Source organism: Limulus polyphemus, unplaced genomic scaffold, assembly GCF_000517525.1.
Source record: "Limulus polyphemus unplaced genomic scaffold, Limulus_polyphemus-2.1.2 Scaffold556, whole genome shotgun sequence".
Lineage (NCBI taxonomy): Eukaryota > Metazoa > Arthropoda > Merostomata > Xiphosura > Limulidae > Limulus > Limulus polyphemus.
The window spans coordinates 238221-247904 of NW_013666166.1; the positions used below are offsets into that span (position 1 = coordinate 238221).

Genomic DNA, 9684 nt, shown 5'->3' on the forward strand with positions numbered 1-9684 from the left:
AACTGAATAATTTCACGTAATATAGGAGACTTTGTAGCTGTCTTTATCACTGGAAGACTGGAAACTGCACAAATATTAAATTCATAAAAAAAATTATATGTTAATACAAGGAGGGAGATAGTGCATATATACCAGAGTAAATAAAAGTCCCAGTGATCATCAACAAACCATCATTATTCGAGAATTATATCTGAACACTTCAGTTGTCATTTATGTATTAAACCAATATCGCAAAATCAGCTTTTCAGAAATGTGATTATAGAGATAGATTATTGCAAGACATTACCCCAATTGCTCACTGTCAGATATTGCTTGATAGTTTGGAAGGAAGGGTCTCGACTTCTCAGTTGTCAACTAACCCTTTTATCTGCTTGCCCAGCAGTAATAGTTTATCATTAAATTAACTTTCCTGACTGCTTATTAACCAGTAATCTATGTTATAATCATCAAGTATATAATGGAATCTTGGCTGATAATCAGAGTCAAACCATTTTTTTATTAACTGTCAGATAGCCACTGCCATAAGCTAAATTGAGATGCAGTTCTCTTGCCATAAGAGCTAACATGCTCATCCATCTTTGATTATTAGGGTAACTAGTTTTAAAGTGGCTCATTAACAACATGGAGATTTAGTTTGTTAACGTGTTCAACATTATTCTGTGTTCCACGTGAACACTACAGCTCATAGTTCACTTCATTAAGCTGTCAAAATACAAAGTACAGAACAATCAAGTGAAAACCAAGCTGCTTACCTGATGTATATACGTACTATAATCATACCCAGTCAACATACTCAAACTTTCATTGCAACATCCATTTGAAACACAACTGCCTCACCCAATTGTTGATGTACAGATTCATTGAATATAATATTGCAGAATGTATTCATTCTGAATACAATCCTATGAATTCTGCAATAAATCATTATTACTAGGTGTTGGGCCATACGTCACATCCACTGGAAGATGTAAACCTTTTCTGAACATATGGAGGTTCAGAGGACGGCCAGTCTATTGTTCCTCGCTTTCATTTTATGCCCTCGTGATTTAAAGTAAGTGCTCATCCCAGATTGTTCATTTAGGATCACAAGCTTAGCAAGTATCTGTTTGACAATCTGAACTGTCAATTCAGCCAAACTATTACACTGAGGATAATATGGTGAAGTGCATATTTTCACACAATTTTGAAGGAATTTACTGTTGAAATTGGCTCTTTAATTCATATGACAGGTACTCTGAATTATATAACCTAGGCCAACTTTATGATATCGTTGACAATGATCAGTACAAATCAATTACCTACCACAATTTTAGGCAAAAGGGCAGCTACATCCAGAAAAATTCTCTGCTTAAGAGAACATGTCTTTCTCGTGGAGTTTTACTTGACTGGTTATTCCTTTGGCAGAATACATGGTACAGTGTCTACACTATCTCTTAATATGTTTGCATAAATGTAGCAAGAAAAACTGATTCTACACATTTTCAATAGTGACTTTTGACAAGGATGCGCTTACACAGGTGCTTTAACCAAACATGCTTTAGGAACTAAATGTTTGCTAACATTTTTGTGTCTACGAAGGTACATTTGCCTTCGTTTAATCCAGACGTTAATTTGTCTATCTTAAAAACATTTCCATAAGTCATTGATAGTATGTTGCAAAATCTTAAAAAACTGCGAGCAGTGATTTGTTCTGAGGATGGAGTTCATCCTTGATCACCATAGTCTTTGTAGGATCAGTGACAATTCCATTCTTACCTACTATGTTGCCAATTTAAAGCCTGTATCTTTAAACTTTAGAAAATCATCGTCAGTTTCTCAGCAGTAGCCGAAAAAGTGTGACAAAATCTTAGTTTGACATCCACTGAGATGAAGTAGTTTCTGCTACTACAGTTCTCCAAGTGTAGGGCTTTTCAGCATCTCAAAAGTAGCAGGTACATTACAAAGCTAAAGAACGTGATGCAGAATTCATATAGTCCTTCCCAAACACGGAAAGCAGTTGTATATCTACTTTTACTGTCAATCTCAATTGGCCAGTTGCCAAAGGTCAGATTAAACATATTCAACCAGTGGATGCTTTCTAACATACCCAGCCATTTATCCATTTGCAGCAAAATAAAATCATTAAACAGTGTACCCACGCTTACCTACCTAAAATCCACATGGAAACGTTGTGTTTCCTCGTCCTTCTTCCTCATACTAACCAGTGAAAGCAATAAGTAATTTCTGAGCTATGCCATCCTTTAAGTTCTTAATCTTAGTGCTGGTAATATATCTGTACTTATAGGAAGCTTCCACATCCATTATTTTATTGTACACATGCAACGTATCCATATGATGTTTTGTTATTGTCATATCCAGATAATCATCTGCTTCTACATTTACATCAGCAACTTCAGATGCTCAGAGGACCCTGCAAATTCCTTAGAATTCAGTATTATTGCAATTGCATCAGTTATGCAGCTGGTCTGTTCCGTTTCTGTTACTGTTCATTTTAGCTAGAAGTTTTATAGTTGAATGTCCATAACTGCAAATCAGCATCAGCACAATGCCAGCACGTGGACAAAAACTATTTATGAAAGAGCAACCTGTTTTCTGCCCGTAGCATACTACAAAACACACTCCTATGTTTGGAGGCACTAAAATCTCCCGTTTCAACATACACATATGCAGTCCACTGTTCTCAGACACAATCTGGTTGATACTAGATGTTTTTGTACAGAACTGCATCTCATCTGTTACATAAAAGGAACTGACTGACAACTTCGACAATAGGTCCATCCCTAAGAAACCATTGGTTGAACAAATATTAGAAACAGATAATTTTACTTAGCAAGTGACAATGCTAAAACATAGTTTGAGATATGCATTTTTCACTTGCATCTATCTTACTCCAAAACAAAGTGTGTGTTAATTTGCTGAAGTGGTAATTTTACTCAAAATGACTGAAACACGGCAAAGCTATATAAAATTCTGGCTGCTACTGCATCCACTAGAAAATCAATTTTACATCCGTGTATCATTAAATGTATATACCATATCAAGTTCATGGTTGCTGAATCAACCACTATATGTCTGAGTAAAATGTGACTGCTATAACTGTCCAAGTTGGTAGCCAGATTCAACTCAGGCTCCACTAGCTTAAACTAGGTCGAGAAATTGTAGCCATAGCTTAACAATAACCCTCTTGTAGTTTCTTTACCATCAACTGGAAAGGAATTTGTGCTCACAACAGGATATGGACAATCCCACGTCCAATGACATGATAAACCAAAATTAAACCAGAGGCTCCATCCCTCATGTTCTAGGTATCTTCTCAGGAGTCTCATTTGCAGCATAGGTGGTGAAGCTGAAGTATGCAGAGTATATTCATCATTTAATTTAGACAGGTAAAAGTTTCTTATTTTACATAGTTCTAAAATTTTCTAAATGGAAAACCGACCTAACTGAGAGTACTACAGAGTAAAGTAGTAAGATGAAATTTTGATGCCATGACTACAGGGTATGTTATTCAGAGTCTTGTTTTTTCTCTCAGTGAATTTATTTTTTTCTGTGCTCTTCTTAAGTCTTGTGCAATCTGAGTAAAAGTATCTTTGTACTAAAGGATATGGCCTAGTGGTTAGGATGACTGACTCGCGGTCTGCGTATCACGGGTTCGAATCCTCTTAACAAAATAAGCTCGCACTTTCAGTCGTGAGAATGTTATAATGTGACAGTCAATCCCACTATTTGTTGATAAAAGAGAAGCCCAAGAATTGGCAGTGGATGGTGTTGACTAGCTGCCTTCCCTCTAGTCTGTCACTGCTAAAATATGGACAGCTAACACAGATAAGCTTCAAGTATCTTTGCGCGAAACTTAAAACAAACCAAACAAAAGGCTATGGTGTTTTCAACAAGGTGGAGGTCTCATAACCAACAAGAGAAGTTTGTCACTCAAAGTAAATATCTCCATGAAAGAGTATTTGGGTGTAGGAGAAGTCTTCTCTTGGATGTTATATTCCCACTAATTCTGGAGATATCCACTATTGCAATTTCTCTGCAACAGCGATGTCAAGAAGATTCTTCTCTTGAAAATTCAACTAAGTGCACAGAAATCTCTGATGGCTGAGAGTCATCATGGTGTCTTATGGTCTGGTAGTTCTTAGTATGAATGGAGTGATCTTCAGAACTGCTAAGTGAAAGACAATCAAGGCAGCCAAACCCAAATTCTGGTTGCTTTCACCTGTGACCATCCAAAAAAGCTGAAGGTGTTGCTGATAGATTATGTCCACTAACCATAGTTGTCTTGCCATAAGGAGGAACACCAGACACCAAGAAGTAAAGATGGTACCCTTGCCTCCCTGTAATAAGAAGCATGCTAATAGCATCACTGACACTATCACGAGTCATAGTGAACCTGAAGACGAACTGTACTCTGCCACCCAGGAGCAGGGACCATATATTAATCCAAATGTATGAGTTCTTGAGCAAATACAAAAACGTGTGTCTAGGGTTTATCAAAACATGCCTGGAGATGAGTTGTTTGTATGACCACTAGTTTTTGTTGGTAAGGTCTGTTACACAACATTTAAGACAAAAGCTAAGGAAGAACTGAACTACTTCCTTAAATGTTTCAAGTACTCATTGTTTGGAACAGATGGACTTCAGGGCAAATGGTGCAATGCCTAATGTTGAATTTAAATCATCAAGCATTTGATTTGATTAAGCACTTGAGCAAGGAGCAACTTAGCAACTGAGACAGAGTTGTAGCTGAGTTGCACTAACAGTTTATGCCAGTGGAGAACCAAGTTATCTACTGGGAAAATTTCAAGGCTTAAAAAAAAAGTCCTACAGAGAACTTAGCCCTTTACACAAACGACTTGCATCACCTATACCGGAATGCATATCCTGTTATAGTGTGTGTGCTGATCACGATAGTATTCTCATACATAAATCCATTGAGAAATTATCAAGCATGATAATGTGACACCACCTGGGTGTAAGGGGCATTTACAACTTAAGCAGTATCTATGCCCACCAGTTTAAAAGTGGAAAGAAACTTTGAACATGTTATAAGAGATGAAGAAGCCTACAAAGGCAACTGTATTGGTCGTACCTTTGTTAAACCACCATCTTTAGGCAAATGCATCACAGAAAGCTCGTGTTCCACTGAAGGTTATGCAGCTGCAAACACATCCTAGTACCTCGTCACAGCCACATTGAATAACAGTGAATGAGTAAAGATTCCTACGACATCCCATAATAGTTGTTCTACGTTGCTCTGGAAAGAAAGAAGAAAGTATCTGGTTCAGTTGTGAATTGGTAGCTCATTGCCAAGTGAATTTCTCATATCTTATTTTTCAAAAACATTGTGCAAAACGTTCAGTTCCACCCAAACACTTAATATATTCAGGAAGATCACCTGCAAGATATTGTTTCTCTAGCTCCAGAAAAACCAATGAAACTAAGGTTGGTTTGACACTAAACTGTGGGTAGTGTATTTTTGACGTTTGGTGGTTGGTATGTAGCAATAAAAGTATTAGGACGTGAAGTACAGTTCATGGTTGATACAGGAGCAGCCAGAATATTGTGGACCTCACAATATTCAGGTGCTTTGAGTAAAGCCCCATTTTGAGCAGTTGATACTGATTCTATTTTGAAGAATACTAAAAGACTAGATATGATAGAGAAGGCACATTTCCAAATACTTCTAGGTAATGTTACTTACAGGTATAATGCAGCTGTCTTTGATCTTGGTTCTGGTATTTGGATATTGAGGATAGGTCTACTGCAGAAAAAGTCTGGTCAGTTTTGCCTGTACAACAATTGAACTAAATGTCTGCAGGAAATCTTTCTAGTGGATATCATGATCAGAGCACCTGGAGAAAGTCATGCAGACTATAATTATTTTTGGAGTTATGTAAAGCCACTTCATCATTTCACCTCCAGTCTGCTGATTCAGAAGGACAAATTAAACATACTATCAAGCAGATGCTTCAAAAATTTGTTAGTTCCAAACAAACCAAGAGGGATGTTCTTTGTTAAGCACAAAGCTACACAATGGGCAATCTGTGTTGTGCCCACAATAGTTGTTGAAACCAGATTTTTAGTGTTATAAGCCTTTAGATTCATCAATGAGACACTGGGGGGCTCAAGTGAGATGAACACTTACTGCACATAATTTTGAAACTGAACAGATGCCAACTAATTTATTGCCAAACATGCTCATCTCCTTGAGGCTATGATGTATGATCTATGTCATAGAGCAGTGTTCACAAAAAGCATGCAGAATGGTTAGGGTCCATATTAGTTAATGCACATTAATTTGTGTGTAAACAGCTAAGAAAGGTTGCTATGATCTAAACAAGATGTTACAATAAATCAACAAAGAATTAAATTATCAAATGTAAGGACTAGGCATGATTGTGTTATGTATCAGTGGTACAGAAGCAGCTCAGTATTGTCTAGACAGCTTCTTATCTCATTCTGTTACAACTTGAGTTGAAATGCTTACATAGCAGACATAAGTGCAATGAACATATAGACAAGCCAAAGCCATACATTGCTGAAGAGCCTCTCATATACTAGCTAGATCAGGTATTAGAATGTTGAGATTTATGAGACAGAGGATAGTGAGAGTACAGCTAGTAAGGAAGATACTGGAGATGCTTATCTGAATGTTTGAGAGGTGTCAAATGAAGTGGAGAAGTCATGGTAATTATTGACCAATACACCACTGATCTCCTGATTGGTAAAGCTAGAATAATTTGCAATTTAATATAGTCACTAGTGTGAATGCAAGCATACCATGAATTTTTTATCATAATATTTGTATGTAAAAATTTTAATTTTTTTCATATATTCTGAACCCATACAGTTTTTGAACAATAGAATGTCAAGACAGTCATTAAGTTGACTTTGTTCTTTTTCCAGCCTATGAACATAACACCTGTTCTGCGCATGGAAGCATGGCTGTAATGCTGCATGTTGTGCAATAGTGTTGACAGCCAGTTCACTCTGGTGGTAGGCTAGATGATTTCATGAGGCTAATGGAGCTTACGTTGAAGGGGCTATAATAAGAGAGATGCCTGGTCTACATCAACAATATTTTAGTGTTTTGTCACATGCTTGAATTTGCTACTGAGAACCTAAAAATAATATTCCAGTGGATAAAGAAAGCAGATTTGAAACTGGAACAAGGAAAATTAATGCTTATGACTAGAGAAGTGAAATTTCTCAGTTATATTGTAGATAGAGATGGAGTCTTTACAGACCATAATAAGATAGCAGCAGTGAGAGATTGGCCTCAACCTCTTGTAATGGACTAAAATAACACGCTGGTACAACTAGGGTTCAACAACAACAACAAAATAATAATAATAATTTCTTAAACTGTAACAACACTTGTAATAAAATTTAACACTTACAGTTAATTAACACGTGCCTGGCCAGAACTTGATACTAATGATAATGAACAATAAAACATAAATATCAATATTAATTACTTCAAATAATGGAATCAGGAAAAACGTCTAAAAGAAGACAAAACCTAATTCCGAAAAAAATCCAAAATCATCTTTCTATATCAATAACAATATCGAGTGATAAACAAGCAGTAATTCACTAACTGTTTCGTGACTCAATTTATGAAGCTTATGGCAGGGTATTTATTCACTGTATTAGGTCACGAGATTATATCTCATGTGATTATAAATTTACATAATATTTTGCTACATTAATAACATCTGTACGTTACTGCTAGGGAAGTTGGTGTCAGTTTAATAATACATACATCTTTGCTCAAAATAAACGTGATCAGCTATAAGGTTTTAAGGTATATGTATATACAGGAGCCTATATCATCTGATATGTAAAATATTCACTAAAAACCGGGTCTCTAGTGTCGGGCAGAGCACAGGTAGCTCATTGTGTAGCTTCACATTTAACAACAAACTATCCTATGGTAAATTATATTTAAAGAAACCCGATGTGATTTACCCAAATTTTCATCTGACTATTTGTTTCTTATCTTCCCCAATGGCTCAGCCGTAAGTCTTCAGACTGATTACGCCAAAAAACTGTGTTTCATACCCATGGTGGGTATAACATAAAAAGACAATTGTAGCTTTTGCACTTAACAACAAAGAGAAAAATATTTGTTTTATTACCATGAATAGTTGTAAATTATGACATCATTAACGAGCAAGTACTTTTGGCGGAGGGAGTACACTAATAGTAATAAGCATGAGTACCTATAACCTAAATTTGTTCTAATTTATTTATTTATTTAGAGAGTATTAGATAAATTATATTTGCATTATTTTAAATAATATTGAATTTTAGTCTTAGTTTTATTGTGGAATATGAAAATAAATATATAATTTAGGTGTTATTAAACCATCCAACTTAAACTGTTAAGGTTAATAAATAATCAATTGAATTTGGTGGCGACTGAACCCGCCAACTTGTTTTTTGTGAATGAGTTAGTAAGAACTACTAAAAGTAAAAGGATTACAAAATGTCTGGAAGAGCTCAACTCTTTGTTGGACGTTTGCCACTTGATGTCAGAGAAAGAGACATTGAATATATATTTGAAAAGTACGGACGCCTATTACGATGTGATGTTAAATACGGTGTGTAGAATCTTTTATAATTTTTATTAGTTATTGTGGGACTGATGATGAAATGTGTATTACACCTAACGGTTAAACCTATTTCTGTATTTATTCATTGGACTTGTGAGAAAACTAACGTTATTAATTAGTAATACTACTAATACTGTCTCACGTTGTGTCTAAATTAGTAAATAATGACTGTCGTCAGTATTGCTTTACTAACTCAGCTAGATCCCAAAATCTGAAATTTTTCGATTCCATAAAATTAAAAATATATTGCACAATTAGTGACTACGAGTCGTAAAACCTAAAATAGGAAACTGTGCACCCCTTTTGATAGTTTGTTAAAATTAAAAATGCTATTACGATCATTTTCATGAATTTTAATTTTTTATTAATATTGGCACTAATGCCAGTAATTGTGTCTTATTAAAGTTTTTGTTAAATTAAACACAATTTTTGCATTAATGGCATAAAAGTTGAATTAATAGATATATTTTTTGATGCATGGTGAATTTTCCTTCCACTGCTCCAGTTCCAGACAATAAAATTCAAAATAAAACTAAAAGCATTAGATAATATATCACCATAATCATATGCACATTTTCATTGAATAAGATATTATAATGTTTTAATTTATTATTTATTTAATTGCAAATTATTAATCAATTTGCCACCTGTTTTTCTTGTTTTTGAAAAAATATTTCTTTTTTGGTATTTAGTAGACCTGCGTGGCAACCCTATGTGTACCTGTGGTACAAAGTAGAAAATTTCTCTAATTCTATAGTATATCAGAGTCATTGTTTTTGGCATTTAATATTCACATAGATAATCCATTTTTCATCACTGGTGATAATTTTGTCCAAAAATGGTTCAAATGCATTACACGCCAGAAGAGACGAAGCAATGTTCGCATGTAGGAAAAGGATAATCATCAGAGAGTTCATGAGGCACCCAAACACCTTTATGGAGTTTTCCCATATTCCTTAGATGTTTACCTATCATTTCAAGAGAAACATGCAATTTCAGGGCCATTTCATAGAGTGTGTTGCCTTGGGTTAGACTCAACAAGCGTCTTCAGAGCATCAATATC

The 9684-nt window shown here is 35.2% G+C and overlaps 1 pseudogene; it reads left to right on the plus strand.

The window, feature by feature from the left end:
- Nucleotides 1-8353: 8353 nt before the first annotated feature.
- The window catches only part of LOC106459085, a 36452-nt pseudogene continuing 35121 nt past the window's right edge, over nt 8354-9684 (plus strand).